This window comes from Armigeres subalbatus, chromosome 2 (genome assembly GCF_024139115.2).
Source record: "Armigeres subalbatus isolate Guangzhou_Male chromosome 2, GZ_Asu_2, whole genome shotgun sequence".
NCBI classification, from domain to species: domain Eukaryota; kingdom Metazoa; phylum Arthropoda; class Insecta; order Diptera; family Culicidae; genus Armigeres; species Armigeres subalbatus.
The window spans coordinates 453,563,671-453,580,066 of record NC_085140.1 but is presented as its reverse complement, the minus strand read 5'-3'; the positions used below and the strand labels follow the sequence as shown (position 1 = coordinate 453,580,066).

The 16,396-nt window shown below is 39.4% G+C and overlaps 1 long non-coding RNA gene and 3 pseudogenes across 1 annotated transcript; 1 reads left to right on the top strand and 3 right to left on the bottom strand.

Moving 5' to 3' along the window:
• Positions 1–5,051: 5,051 nt before the first annotated feature.
• LOC134218232 (uncharacterized) lies at positions 5,052–5,662 on the bottom strand. The gene is made up of 2 exons (XR_009981284.1): positions 5,417–5,662; positions 5,052–5,192 (listed from the first exon to the last, which is right to left on the bottom strand). It is a non-coding gene; the product is annotated as an uncharacterized LOC134218232 (long non-coding RNA).
• A 6,247-nt stretch (positions 5,663–11,909) lies between these two features.
• Positions 11,910–12,769, bottom strand: LOC134216901 (chromatin-remodeling complex ATPase chain Iswi-like; annotated as a pseudogene).
• Positions 12,477–14,252, bottom strand: LOC134216888 (chromatin-remodeling complex ATPase chain Iswi-like; annotated as a pseudogene).
• A 138-nt stretch (positions 14,253–14,390) lies between these two features.
• LOC134218230 (ER membrane protein complex subunit 3-like) lies at positions 14,391–15,284 on the top strand (annotated as a pseudogene).
• The last annotated feature ends 1,112 nt before the right edge of the window (positions 15,285–16,396 follow it).

Sequence of the window (16,396 nt, the reverse complement as noted above, 5' to 3'; positions counted from 1 at the left end):
CAACATGCTAATTATGCTTTATTTTCCACAAACCTCACTAGTATAAAAGGCGGAATGTTCCTGATTAAAGTAATTGGATATTTTATTATATATACTTGAATAGAAGCAAAAGTATAATTTAGGGAACCGGTAGTTTGATACCTGTTTACAACGACGAAAGCCGCAGCCGTTTTCTTGGTATATTCACACTTAACTCATTTCACCGTTTTCGGTAAATTTTACCGAAATCTCAACAGCAGAACTGTTCGGTAACGTATTTTACAGATTTTTTGTAATTTTTTTCATTGTTCAACTGTCAAAATCACCGAAAATCAGTTAAATAATTTACCGAACAGTTCTGCTGTTGAGATTTCGGTAAAATTTTACCGAATTCGGCGATTTATTTTAAGTGTGTTCGCTTTTCACCTTGAACAGAGTTGCTTGTCATCCAGCGGTACTGCGTTCCCGCGTCTTCATGCGGTCCTTGTTAATATCCAGCTTCAAAATGAGGCACTTCACCTTCATCTTCGATTGGCATCGATCGTACACTAAACTACAGCATCATAGTTCCTCGGGTAAAAACTTCCTGCCGTTTGTGTTTCTTGCGACGCGATGCGGTATCATTTTGCATCAGTACCTGGGCAGCCGCATCCCTTTCTTCAAATTGCAGGAAACTGTGGGAAATAACAGGATGAATTATTTATTTTGTTAGAAATTGCTTTTTTTAGCAGACAAATTTGATAATATTCTTACCACAGAGAAACAGACGTCTCACTTAACACTTGTTCCATCGTTCACCTTTTTAACGGTGAATTCAAATTTTTGTAGGTGGTCAATCGGCCACCGATGGCGCTTCCATCGGATTTGCTTGTGTTTGACGTTTGCACACTACCGCCATCTGGTTGCCGTTTGGCCACACACACTGCATTTAGCACTGGGCGATAATGCTTCCGTGACGATGATTTTGATTGCATATTGTTCTAAGTGAGACGTCTGTTTCTCTGTGTTCTTACCTTTTTAATGGCGCAACAAACTAATTACTCTGCACAAACAAAAAGACTTGTTTGAGAAAACCCAGCATTAAACACATTAAAACAAAACATGACAGTCGTACGTCTTTCAAAAGATACACACACTTATTGCAGAAGAAAAACGCTTACCATAGTTTTATCATTGAACCATACGGTTTTGAAATGTATGTGTGGAATCGCAACGAAATATGATTAGCTCCAGAGGATACATGATTATATCATAGCTGCATTCAGCATTGTTACTATATCTGTTGATGGACAGCCACATTCAATTACCATTTTCTTCTAGAACAAAATCAAACATGGATTATAAAAAACTGTATAGTAACAATATATTACGAAATTACTGCATATGGTGTCGTAGATTGAAAATTTAATATGGTATTTGTTTTAGATAAACTTACAATCATATTTTAAGTCGATTATTATACAGATAGTAACCATTTCGTTTAATTCATATGAATAATAATTACAGTAAGGCAAACTGTTTTTATTTATGCGGGTGGGAACCCAACGTTGAGTAATCTCATGGTTACAAAAGTTGAGTAAAATTTACCTAACTTTTTGTTAGTTTCTATTTAAAATTAAGTATATTTTACTTAATATTAAGTGAATTTTACATAATTTCAAGAAAAAATTACTTTATTTTGGATTCCCACACTGAATCCCCGATTTGAGTGAAAAGTACCTAATATTAGGTACTTTTTTCTAACCGTGTAAGGTTATTTTTTACGTGTAATCGGACTTTCCTGTGAGCGCTTTTTTAAATTTTTTCGTGTAACGATACACGGACAGATAAATCAACCCAAACTTTGAGTTCAATTTTGTTAACCGTATGGTATTATACAACCGACTACATGTTATGTTCAGCCCTTCTGGCAACACTTAACGCTTCTCGCGTTCTATATTTCTGTTCTGTATGAATAAATAATTACTTTGTGTTTGACTGCTAAAGAGTACACACGTTTGTTTTATTGTCTTCTCTCAAGTCCTCGGAAAGTTGATCGTCTCGTGTTCGTTTTGTATTGCGCCGGTCTTCAGGTTATGGTCCCAGTGATGGAGGACAAAACGAAAATTGTCGCGTTCGATGGCACTGGTTTCCACAATTGGAAATTCCGATTAGAGACAGTTTTGGACATGCACGATTTGCTTGTGTGTCTCAATCGTGAAGTGGTGGATTTCGAAGAACTGCGAGTGGACGCCAACGATTCCACGGAGGTGCGTGGCGAGAAAGAGAAGAAAATCGCCGAATGGAAAGTGAAAGAGAAGAAATGCAAGTCAATAATTGTGCAGGCAATCAGTGACAATCAACTGGAATTGATAAAAGATTGCCCGACGCCAAAGCTGATCTGGGATAAATTAAAGAACGTTTTTGAACGCCGAGGTGTCGCCGGACAGCTAACTCGCCGTAAGCAACTCCTAACCTTAAAATATGTCGAAGGAGTAAACACGTGTATGTCAGAGCATTTGCTCCGGTTCGACAAATTGATTCGCGAATTGAAAGGCAGCGGGGCTACAGTGGAAGAAGCTGACGCAGTGTGCCATTTGCTTGTGACACTGCCGCCATCATTCGATTCCGTAGTGACGGCAATCGAGACGCTGCCGGGGGACATCACAATGGACTTCGTAAAGAAGCGTCTGTTGGATGTTGACATCAAGCGAAGAAATGTGGATGCAGTGGATGAAACGTGTGGAGAAAGTGGCGTGGCAATGGCAACCAAGCACAAAAAGAGAAAAATAAGATGTTATCAGTGCGGAAAGTTGGGTCACCGAAAGGCCGAGTGTCGCGAAAACATACAACCAAATATGAATCACCAAAACAAGCCGAAAGCGAAGAGAGATGTGAACAGCCAAAAGGCGAACGTCAGTGCCCAGGAGGAACAAACGGAAATTGCATTCCTGACAGCCGAAGAGAATGATTTCGTTCGTGTTGGTTGGTTCCTCGACTCCGGAGCGACCGAACATATGTTGTGTGATTCAAGTTATTTTTCTTCAATACAAAAGCTCGATCCCCCAATTGAAATTGTAGTGGCAAATGGACAGAAGATGACTGCCGAATTTTGTGGTAATGTTACGATGTATTCTGTGGTCGGCGAAACTGTGAAGAAGTGTTCGGCAAGGAATGTATTGTATTTGCCAAATTTGAGCTGCAATTTATTTTCGGTGAAACGAATCGCAAAGTCAGGACTGCGTGTTTGTTTTGATGGGGATAAGGCGGAAATTGTCAAAAACGATACTGTGGTTGCTGTTGGTCAGCTGAGAGGAAAGTTGTATGAGCTGAACATCTTTTGCAAAAGGAGCGAAATGGGTTCTGCTCTAGTGACCGGGAAAGTTTCGCGGAATGCGGTATTATGGCATCAACGTTTCGGCCACGTCGGCTGTGACAGTCTTCGCGAACTAGTGCGATTCGACATGGTGACAGGATTGACACTGACTAATTTCGATGCGGAAAATGTGGTGTGTGAACCGTGTTTATCAGGAAAAATCGAAAAACTTCCGTTTACTTCGGTAGAAGAAAGGCGTTCGTCGCGGCCTTTAGAGTTAATCCACAGTGACGTTTGTGGACCGATAACACCGTATACGTGGAACGGAAAACGTTTTTTCGTCTCGTTCACTGACGATTTTTCACATTTTTCTGTGATTTATCTGATGGCGACAAAAGATGAAGTGATCGATCGTTTTCGTGAATATGAAGCGCTTGTGACGTCCCATTTTGGTACACGGATTGCGAAGCTTCGTACGGATAATGGCAGCGAATATGTTAACAGTGAGATGCGTGCGTTCTGTCGAAAAAGAGGAATAGTGATGCAGCTGAAAGTCCCTTACAGCAGCAGAATGGGGTTGCCGAACGCCTAAATCGTACGTTAATGGAAAGAGCTAGGGCGCTCCTGGCAGAAAGTGGATTTGGAAAGGAAATGTGGGGTGAAGCAGTATTCACTGCCACCTATATAACAAACCGGTGTCCAACATCGGCTGTTGAGGAAAAACGAACTCCGTTCGAGTTTTGGAATGGACGTCAGCCCGTTGTGTCGAAGTTGCGGATTTTTGGGTGTGCTGCATACCTCCATTTTCCAGAAGAGCAAAGGAGAAAACTGGATCCCAAGTGTCGAAGATGTTATCTTGTGGGATATACCATAAATGGCTATCGGCTTTGGGATGCCGAAATGAAGAAAATTGTTGTGGGAAGAGACATAGTGTTTAATGGAAAATACTTTATTCTGTGATGGTAAATTTCCAGTGAAGAAAAGTGCCCCGAAGACAGTTGAGTTATTGCTTGATGATAAGCTGAGCAAAAATAAAGAAGCTTCAACAGAAGCCGCCGCTCCTGAAGAAGAATCAGATACTGACTTTGAAGATAATCAGCAACGGTGAGGAGAAGTGAACGAGTTCGACGACAGCCGGCGTGGTTTGACTGTTATGAAATGGCAGGAACAGCATTGTGTGCAGAGAATTTCGTCGAAAATATCCCGGATTCTGTGGGAGAACTTTGCAAGCTGAGTGATGGGCCTCAGTGGCAAGCCGCCATAGCGGACGAGATGACCTCGCTCACCAAGAACGGAACATGGACTCTAACTTCGCCTCCCCCAGGAAAGAACATTATCGATAGTAAATGGATTTTCAAGTTTAAGCATAACGATGAAGGTAATATCGATTGGTTTAAAGCGAAACTCGTAGCAAGAGGATTTTCGCAACGCAGAGGATTCGATTATGACAGTACCTACACAGAAAGAAAATTCATTATTGAAATTAAAAAAACCATTGGTAAAAATAAAAAGTTGCGTTGGTTCTTTTTCGTAGAGAGTTGCAAATGTTCAGAATAAAAGTACGTTAACTTTTGCAACAACCATGTTTCGAAAGTTGCATTCCATTCTAAAATTAAAAGTTTGAACTTTTAAAACAACATTGTAGAACTGTCAAAAAGAAATTATCAAATCGTAAATAAAAGAGTGGAATAGAGAGAGTTTCATCCGCCCAAAAAAAAAGACTCCCACCCATTGCTTACCCATTCAAATTTTCTTTCTCATTTTTGCTGCATTAATAATAGATTTTATTTATTTTATTTCATAGTTTTATTCAACATGTAGGTATAAATGTGTAGCAGCACCAGAAATCTGCAAAGTTGCTCGTTGGATGTTCATTGCAGACATTAAGATGTTTTGCCGTTCAGCAATTTGAGAAAAACTGTAAAAAAGAAATTTTTGCATTCCATTAAATATTTGCATTCCGCAAAATCACGCAGTCCACTGCGCAATACAGTGAAACTTCCGACGGAAACGGCGAGATTGGACAGATACATTTCCAGTCAAATCCTACTGCTTCCGTAGCCGTTTCGTTCCATTGCGTTAGTGGGTTAGGTGTTTTTGTCTGAAATTTTCATGTCTTTAAACACTAATATTATGACCTACCTTCCAATCCCATGAGTTATTCACTGCTCCTAGCACCGCTTTTCCCGAGGCTTTTCCGGAGCTCATGATCGAGAAAATAAAATAAATCGTTTACCGCGACTTGTTGGAACTGTTCGAGAAGTTTCGCGGCGAAAAACATAGAGGCGACAACGACGATGCACTGATGCACACGGAGAGATATACCTACTACGGGAGTTTTTCTATAAATGAATGGACAAAAAATAATTCTATTCACAGTGGGAAAAAAGTTTTATATTAAACACATGTAATGTTGTACGGAAGTGTTAGTCATATAAGAAATAGCTAAATTTAACCAATCACTTATATGACAATCCAACTAAATATATGTACATCTCGATCAATTTTGTGATTATTTTTACCATCTGATAGTCCATAGTGAAACTATGTAAACAGAAGTAAACGATGTTCTGTTCTCTCTTCCTGTTTTGAAATTCAGTAGTTTTGACAGATCTACAGTTTTCTAGTTGACTGGATGAACTTTTAATTTTACAATGGGAACAGGAAAGAAAAACTTTTGAAATAAGAAAATAACATTGAAATGGATCAATTTCATTTTTATTTTTGAAAAAACGGAGCACTTTTCAATTGTAAAGTGCAAAATATTCTGTGAAACAATGTTTGTTTTTTGTGTGTACGCTCCAGTGGCTGGATTAACAACACTACGAGTTCTACTAGCCGTTGCAAATCACGATCAAATGCATCTGCATCAACTTGATGTAAAGACCGCTTTCTTGAACGGACGTTTGGATCAAGAAATCTATATGCGCTTACCGACAGAATTCAACACCGGTGGCCTGGTGGCAAAGTTACGGAAGTCATTGTATGGATTGAAGCAGGCCTCGCGGGCTTGGAATTCTCGATTCCATGAGTTCATCTCTGCTATTGGATTCCGACGCAGCGAAATTGACAATTGTTTGTATATTGCGACAATCGCTGGAGAGTTAGTGCTGTTGATCATTTATGTGGATGATATTTTAGTTGCTTGTCGTTCACTCGATGTAATCTCTAAGTTGAAAAGGAAGCTGAAAGCAGAATTTGAGATGAGTGACATGAACGAGGTGCATACATTCTTGGGGTTGACTATAGTGAGGCGGATGAACGAAGGCATTTTGGAGATCAGTCAGAAGCCGTACTTGAAGAAACTTCTTTACCGATTCGGTATGGCCGATTGCAAACCCAAGAAAACACCACTAGAAACAAAGTTGAAACTGGATAAATGCAGCGATCCAACCAAATACACTACCAAGCCCTATCGTGAACTTATAGGATGCCTGATCTACGTTGCTGTTACGTCAAGACCCGACATCGCAGCAGCTGTCAACTACTACAGTGCTTTCCAGAGTTGTGCTAGCGATGAGCATTGGAATAGTGCAAAAAGAATTCTACGATACGTCCAAGGATCCCTAGATCTGAAGCTGGTATTCCGACGCAGTGAGAGCAGTGAATTGCTGGAAGGTTATGCAGATTCAGACTGGGCGGGAGATATAGGGGATCGGAAGTCACACTCAGGATATGTATTCCAAGTGAACGAAGCTACTGTTTCATGGACAGCGCAAAAGCAGAAGACAGTAGCGCTGTCATCGGCGGAAGCCGAGTACATTTCGCTAAGTGGGGCGGTGAAGGAAGCCATCTGGTTAAGAATGCTGCTTGAGGATTTTGAACGCGACATCAATGGTCCAACGATTATTCACGAGGATAACCAAGCGTGTATAACCCGCATAATAAAAAACAACATGTTATATGGTCAGAATCATTATTACGATGTAAGACATAGCTTCACAGTTTACGTTGCGGTTATCGTATACTTTTCGATCGATTCAACCATAACTGCTCGACAACATCACTAAATGTCAACATATAACATGCTGTCTCTAAAATGTTCTTTATTTCCTGCATTATATGACAACATTTTATCATACTGTTGAGCGAAAATTTTGCACGCGAAAACAGACGATTTTTTATGGTGACATAACTTAACAACCCATTCAACATATTGTTATTTGTCAAATAACCGTACCACAAACTGTTAAAACTTTATATGAGATTGTTCATTTACAGTTGTCAACAGTAAAGGATACTGTTGTCGACCGCACGGGAAAATATCCATGTACAGTTTGTAATTATGCGGGAAGTGTAGCTGAAGATGACAAGATGACAAAGCGGCTAAAACACATTGATGTTCGTTATCGTTTCGTGCAAGATGAGGTTCAGAGGGGAACTATTTGTTTGAAATATGTGGCAACAGAAGATCAAATTGCAGACATTATGACCAAGGGTCTTACTAGTGTACAATTTGTGAAGTTATGTGACTTATTAGGTTTGTCGGCTTGAAGGGGGGTGTTAACCGTATGGTATTATACAACCGACTACATGTTATGTTCTGAGACGAGACCTGCAAAGAGGAAAAAATGTAACTTCAGCTGCTGCCAGTCAACTGCTGTCACGAACTGTCAGGTGCAACCAGCAGCTTTTTGAGTGAAAGTATTGGTATCCCAAATAAAATATTCCACATCATTTTTGTTTTACCAAGACTTTTTTACTTTAACGAGTATTCCAAACTGTGGTGAATCGATCGAAGTGGCAAGCCTCTATTGATTACCAACAGCAACGACTGTACTCCACAACGATGCTTAAATAACTGAACTCTTTCTCATCACCAACCCAAAGTCGAACCGATCTTCTTAAAGGTACTTCGAGTGCAATTCGACCCGAATGAAGCCGAATGCTTTCGTTCAAATCTTTCGGGAACTTATTTTCGTCATTGTTTTGTTTATCGTCATCACCAATAATCAATTCAATGTTTCAATTTATAGAATACACACATAAAGTAAACAAGTCAAAATGAAATAAAATTTACTTTCATTAGATATATTAATTCAATAAAATTATTTTTGAAATGCGTTTTGCCAAAACGTTAGAACGCAATGGAAATATTAAAGCCCGAAATCATAATATCAATCATAACTACCACATCTTTTCCTTTCTCTACCCTTAAATGACGACTATAAACGAATATATGCAATCCATTTTTCTTATATCTGGATTTAAAATCACAGTTTATGGTACACCGTTGCGCAATTATTTAGGTGCCAATCTATCGTGCAATATAAATAAATAATTGTTTGTACTTCGTAAATATTGTTGCCGTCAAAATATTACTATGGCGAATTAGAACGTATGATCTAGGCTTCAGAACCAGCTAATACACGCATTTCAATGCACATCCAAATAAAGTAGCAATAAGAAAACACTTGGGCGCAGTTTGTTGGACACTTGGAAATTGGATGTTAAACCTTTGAAGGTTAATCAAGAATGCAAGATGCCAAAATAATAGCGTTCAGTGTTATCAGATAATCTTTGCGTAACTTGGCTATCAAAAACTTCAGCGTTAATATGAATTCATTTTTTTTCCACAGTTCCGATATATCGCTAGGAACGTTGTGTTTTTCTCCTACAAGGCAGTTTAAAAAAATCCATTCAATGTAAATTTCAACCAATTCAGGACACAACATACGTTTAATGCACACCTATCAGATTTAGGCAAAGCATACTCTCAATTGGCCAGCAACGTTGCACTGTGCTGCAAACATTTGTCAGGAAGACTAATTGTTCCGTTTTGCTGTTTTCATTATTATTGTTCTAATTTCTACGCCTATTTCATTATTTGTTTATTATTTTCAAATAATATGAGCTTCCAACTTTTTCCCCGAAATGATTACAGAACGTTGAGAATTCGGAAACGAGTTTCCAAACTAATTTTTACTAAATGTGTAGTTTGGACCACATGATCTTTAAAGAAGTATTTGTTTTTATCTTATTTTTTCGTAATCATTTCAATACAATCCAAATCCAGTCCAATATGTACATCTAAGCCAGATACAATCCAAGTTTTCACATTTGATTTCAGACTTTTGACGTAGGACTTACGTCTCTCTTGACTATACCGGGTGTCATTTCAAAATATTCAAATCGACCGCGTTACGCTGTGTTGAAAGATTTTAAACGTTAATAGCGTTCGTCTCAGTGGACGAATTTCATCAATCGACAGAATTCAAGTATGCCTTTCATGTCCATGCTTGATAAGACCCGAAAAACTTGTTTCAATAGGCATGAAACTGTTTTCAATGAAAAACATTGAGATCAAGGGAACCTATAAATATGGGTACCGCATAATTCTTGCATCATTCCATTACCACGTTCTGATTGGTGCAGACACCAGCGAATGAGCAGCTGCTGGGTCTGCCGAGAAGCCATAAAATAGCGCAACGCGATTTTTTCCTTTCATTCTGACCGGGACAAGCGAAGCAACCGCATCATCGATTGAACAGCACTCACACCTTGGAGCATGGAATGAAGTCATCGAAGCCACCATCATCAGCCGAAACCTAGCCAGTACAGCAGCAGTCCACCCTACAGACCCGACAAAGCAGCAATGCTGAGCAGATACCGGCAGCAGCAGCAGCAGAGTCGAGCCGAGACCGGCCGGCATCGGTGATGAGCCGAGACAGGCTGAAGAAAAGCCACATGATGCAGCATGTATGTCCACAAAACAAACGGTTCTTCAGAGAGCCAAAGATAGAGATCAATATCAAAGCTTTCAATTCCATTCGGGATAGAAATTGCAGGGTTGTTACGGAGATCCTGAAATATTTTCCGCGCCGACTAAAATCAAATCTACGCCATTTCCGCGCGACATGAAAATCCATTCTGCGCCGAATCTGCGCGACCCAAAACTAAATTCTAAGCAAATACACGTTAAATATCAATGCATTGATCAATGCAATATTGGCATTGATAAAAAAATATGTAGAAAAATATTGTTTTGATACTGACCGCACACAAAGCGAACATGACTGAATGATCGTCCCATGTTATGAATTCTAAATCTTATCACCGAAATCCCATGTCTGGGTGTTTCCTTCCTTCTACTACTAACAATGTTGTCTTAGAAAGAACACGTACTTCCCACCTGAACTGCAATTCTAAGCTCGCTTGCCCGGCTTATTGGCCTGTATCAAGCGAAAAATCCCGTTAAATAGACGCCAGCAGCAAGCAACAAGCGTAAAAAAGAAGAAGCCCTTCTCGAACGCGTTGATGATGATGACGCTTTGGCTGACAAAGAAGCGGGATACAAGACACTAGCTGATTGACCCACCAATTGGGAAGCAGAGAAGATTCAAAATAAGCTATAAAAGAAAAGTGCATTCGCTCGCAGAGCATTCAGTCTTTTGTATACCATCACTAGAAATTCGCGGTTTTTTGAAAAGATCGTTTTCTTACTTTTTGCACTTAGCCGAAGCAAACAGTCTTTTTCAAGGCTATAAGAGTTAAAAATAATGTTCTCCTTCAGTCGCTATCGCACGGATTAAAAGGCCCTTCAGTGGAAGGGCTGAGATACAATCTACATCCCTGCTGAGCCAACTTGTGGTTTATATAAGGCAGTATTTCAGTGGGATGGTTGCCACTGTCGAGGCTAATATTTCGTGACCGGACAGATACTTCCTGAATTTTTTGATGATTTTTGTTCGAGGTAGATTTGATTTCTGTGTCGGTTTGATGAGAAGATTTTGCCAAGGAATGGTATGCAACGCCGATTATTTATCCAAAATAGTTGATGTGAGAAATTTGGACATATTATGTATCTTAAGGGCATGGTCAAGTCAAGTCCTACGTCCACTTAGCGGTTATGTGATAGACATTACCCACTGTTCGTTTTTTTTTTTCAATCAATCTAGCCGAAAGTCTGAACCAAAACTAAAACCAATATAATTTCCGTACCAAATTAAATTCAAGTCCAAATAAAATGTTGCTGTGCAGCAATGTTTTCATAACCAGTGTTGAATATGCTTAACGTTCATTCGTTATTTTTGTACTACTACAAACCGTCGTCTCTTGGTTATTAACGTGCAAAACATACAATTTTGCTAGTAACAATTTCCTTTTTTTCACAAATGTTCAAGCATAATTGTTATACTTGCTTCGAACGATATTTTATAATCATTTAAATGCAAATCACATCACTTTGAATGAAAATCTGATCTAAATCCAAATGATATCAATCCCAATCAAATATACACTCAACCAAGTACATACACACAAAAAAAATCGTTGGTAAAATTAAGAAAACGTTGGTAAAGTTAAGAAAATTAGTTAGTGATTTTCAGTAGAAAGTATAAGACTGTTAAATCCACAAGTGCAAGAATGTCACTTCGGTGAGAACTGTTACAGGAGATGACTTTTCAAAATGACATTTTACTCTCAAAACTAAATGTGTATTTTTCTTTCGATTTAACAGTTTAGCTTTCAAAATAATAAGTAGTATCCGCTGTCAATTTGAGTCTAGTATGTCAGAATAAAATTTAGCGTATTCAAAATTAAATATTTCGTTTTCATTTTATTTATTATTTACATTTATGTGTAATAAAAAAACAAGACTTGTTACATTAAACATTAAAAATTGCTGACTCACGTCTTATCGTGTTTTGCCCTCCACCTGCTTTGGCATTGAATAATTGAACTCTCGTTTGTTTCAGTTGGTGAATCCTTGCGTCAGCAGCGATTTTTTCGCGAGCAGCTTCACTTCGTTGAACTTACGCTGTTCCTCCCGTTACTTGGATGCACAGGTCCGGGTTCCTGGGACCTTGTAGTTGGCCGCTTTACAAATCCTGGTAGAACATTTCGAACAGCCTCGGTGGAAAATACACATCAATAAACTATATAGTTGGCTTTTACGCTCGCGTTTTGGTGATTCAATCCAGGAGCTCAGAGCGAGCAGTTTTTGTTCCTCGCGATAATCCTCTCCTTCGAACTGATAGACCAAACGGTTTTCGAGGTTTTCAGTTTCTAAGGCAAAACTACGCAGTAAAGATTCGTCCATTTTATCCAGCTTGGCAGTTTGTACTGCGGTTTTCTCTTCATATTTCTGCAGAATACGGTCGATGTCGTCGTCGGTGATCCTTGAGTCCTTGGATCGGAAAACGTGATTGGTGCCTAATCGAATGATATTCAACATTTCATCCTTGTTGAGCTGATTGGTTTTGTTATCCACTTAACGTCTTTGTTGAATGACCAATTTATCCAGTTTAAACTTGATCTCCGTATACATGCTCTCTTCGACAGTGTTTTCAGTAATAACACGGAACACACGGACCTGCACCTTCTGTCCAATTCTGTGAGCACGATCCATAGCCTTTAATCCATCTGAAGGTTCCAATCGGAGTCGTAGATAATGACTTCGTCGGCAGTAGCAGTAGTCTTCCAGTACCCGAATTTCCTGCTCCTGAAGTTCGATTAACAAATTATCCAAAACGACCATTTTGCGCTGTTCTCCATCAAATGATAATCGCTAGTGTATGGTGAGCCAGGCTCAGCACCATACAACAGGTAAGGGTGGTTGGTGCACTACAATGGTCCTTTCCCAGGCATCAGCTCATCCCTGATGAATACATTCCTAGTTTCCTGGTCTCCAATCTAGAAAACTGCATGCAACGAAGGACACCACCGTCCAAACTTGTCGACCCAGCTCTGCAGCGTCGATTTGGACATGATAACAATGTGCAGTATAGGATTGCTTCGGAAGCTCTTCAAATAACCCAGCAGGGAAATTGTCTGCAGCGTCTTTCCCAGACCCATTTCATCGGTTAAAATTCCGTTGATTCCATTCTCGTACAGCGAAATCATCCGACCTCTTATTTGGTAGTCTCGCATCTCGCCAGTCTTGATACACGGTGGAGATGCTTCAAAGTGGAATACCGTTTTACTGTTTTACCGGTTTAGTATTCGTTTCCGCTAACAGCTCCTCATCTTCTTCCTGTTCCGTCTTTCGATGGCGATGGCTGCAAATAAATGTTAAAGGTTCAAACGTTATTTTTCTTAAATTCTCATAAGGAAATAAAAGAACTTTCAAACCCCCTTCGATCGAATTCAAAGTAAAAAGAGCATAAAAATAAAAAAAATCGTGCTGTGCTAAAATTTTGATTAACCCTCGGATCAACCGGACCTAATATACCAAGGCTCAAACTGTTGGAAAACATTGTTTTCCCCTTAAAAACGCACAAAATTGAAATAAGTGTAAATTTGCAAAACCTAAAAAAAACTGTGAAATTACAACCCCCTTATGGCCTATCCTCTGAATTCTCCGATGAGGAAGATCCATTAATTACGTAACGCAAAACAAGGACTTTTTCAACTCCCCCCTATGTCACACTTTTTATATGAAGCATATACAAATTTTGTATGGATCGTCACACTTCACTCAACCCCCCCGCGTCCCTCTAAGCGTTACGTAATTTGTGGACGTTCCCTTGATATTGCGTACAAAACCAAAATCAAAACTACTCACTCTCCCGGGTCGCCACTGGTGCTCGCGGCGGGTTACTCCTCTTCTCGGTCGTCTCCTTTCTTCGGTTTTCCCTTCGCCTTGACTGGTGGGCTGCTCAATGATCCCTTTGCCGCCCCGGTAGCATGAAGTGGAAGTCTGTTCCAGTAGAAAATTAAACCGCTTGTCGCGGTCCGTTTCCAGCGTAGCAACGTAATCCGGCTCTTTGTGTGCGACGAGGTACACAGCTACTTTATTTTACCGGAGTCGGTAAAATTTTACTGAGTTTTTGGACTACGGATTGCCCAGTAATTTTAGTAGCAATATTTTACATTACCGAGTTGTCAGCATAAACGAGAAATGTCAAACAAGCATTAAAGTCGGTAATAAAGATAGTTGTTTATGTGAACATAACTGAGTTAGTCAGTAAATGAGGATTTATGTTTTGGAAAATATTTTACTGATTGGACAGTATATCTAATCAATGCGCTTTCGCATGAATAATAAGCATAATAAGTACTTTGAAAAAAAATCAGGGGTTTTGTGATAAATTCTGCTAGATTTTGTAAATGGAATACGATTTTATAATCTTGATCCAAAGTTATACATGGTGTAACGAAAATATGGCAGAGTTGGATGTTTCTGCAGATTCTGGTTATCACCTTTCTGGTCGGAATCATCCGCCAATTTTTTGCAAGGTTGATTTCATCCCACAAAAAGAAACGAATTGACACATATTGAAGGCGGCGCGGCTTCTCCGTGAAAACGGCAAATACCTCACCCCGCAATCGTTCGATATGAGACGGCCACGGCATTACCTCAACAATGAGGAAACGGGTTATTTCACGACGCAGATACGGGCTCCACCCAGTCCCAATTGATCCGCAATGTTGTCCGATGTGGTTACTTCATCAACATTTTACCGTTGATAGTAATCGGTGGCTGCATCAATTAGAAGTTCTCCGGGTTCTTGACGACGAAGGTTCCATTCCCGCTGACGTTGCGCGTCAAGCCGATCGAATTGTCCTCGTGTTCGGCCTGAGAAGCATCTACATACATACTGGTTCTGGGAGAAAACAATGCCGCTGATCAGACGAAAACCATGCAAGACCAAATGTCCGGAGCAGCGGTGGTCATGCCGCAGGATCCCAAAGCCGCCTCAAAGCAAAGTGGGAAGCGCTCGAAGTACCAGCATGCTCTGACGAACAAGAGATGCTGATGGCGGCCAGTGGCGTATCTCCGTCGGATGCTGTCTACCACAGCCGAGAGGAGGCTGCTCTTAAAAACTAGAATCGAGACTAAATATGGCAATTAGTTGTTGTTTTTGATTTGTTGGCGATTATTTTGCATAAATTGCAATTGCAAACTTGAGACTTTAGAGACTTGTGTCCGACAAAATAATTTCCAAAATGGTAAATAACCAAGTAAACAACAGCAAAGGGCTCTACAATTGCGTTCAGTATTTTCAAATAACTAGGTTGTCGGTAAATTTTCATTTTCACCGGTTGATATGTGCTGACTTTTTGTGCAGTTCAGCAATTTACGAATTTAATGATTTGTTCAGTAAAAATAAGTAAACGTCAGAGCGATTAACATAGTTTTTTACCGAAACTCGGGAATTTATTACTGACAATCATTGGAAGTCTACTAAAAAACGTGTATTTCAGTAAAAAAGAAATTTTACAGTTGAAACTCAGCAAACGAAATACCGAACATTGAAATGCTGGTTAAGTGTGTAGTGTCGGAGTTGGAGTCTATCTGAAAACGCAAGCATAAATTTCAAAACAAAATCTAAGTCGAGAAATTTCTCTTTACATTAAAATGTAGTTTATGGGCTCAAACTTACGGAATTTTTATTCGTATCCACCGTTGCAACGTGCTCGTCCTCCTTGGATATGGTTTAGCGAAGATTTCGTTCGCTATCGCACAAAAGAGCGGCCAGCAAAAAGTGGCTCGTGTTGGCCGGGCTATTACAATTTGGTAAATAAACAAACATTTTTCGTTTCTCCAAATTTCCAACTTGACAGATCGTCATGAGCTGCCAGTTAATCTTTTTTCTTGTTGTCATGGTTGCCAGAAATATGAAACATGGTAGTAAGTTTGATTATTTTACAATTTTTGTTTTGATTGCTCTCACTGTAAAAATCACAATTTTTCACTGAGATAAAAGCATTCAGTTCAAATATTTTTCTTTCAATTCAAACATTGTATTACTCAAAACACCAATTTTCCCTTACTCTTGAAATGAAAAGTAGAAAATGTAGAAATCCCAACTTTTTTTTGCTCTGTGTATAAAATAATCCAAGTTATCATCATTCACTACTACATTCACTACAGTATATTTTTTTTTATATCGGGAGTAAACAAATTTTTACTTTCATCATCTTTCCAGATATTACTTCTTTGCTCTCTTTATATTTTTCCATTTCTTCGTCTTTCTTTATTATCATCCTGTGTTTTCATTCTTCTAAAACATTGTAATCTTCCGGCCTACTCCTCCGCCCTTCCGTCGGAGAGCCTACCGAAGGTTCCTTTCATTTAAACTTTTTTTTAAAGCAAAGCAATCTTCTGGCCTACTCCTCCGTCCTTCCGCCGGGGAGCCTACCAGAGATTCTCATTTCATGCTTTCGTCTTTTCGATTG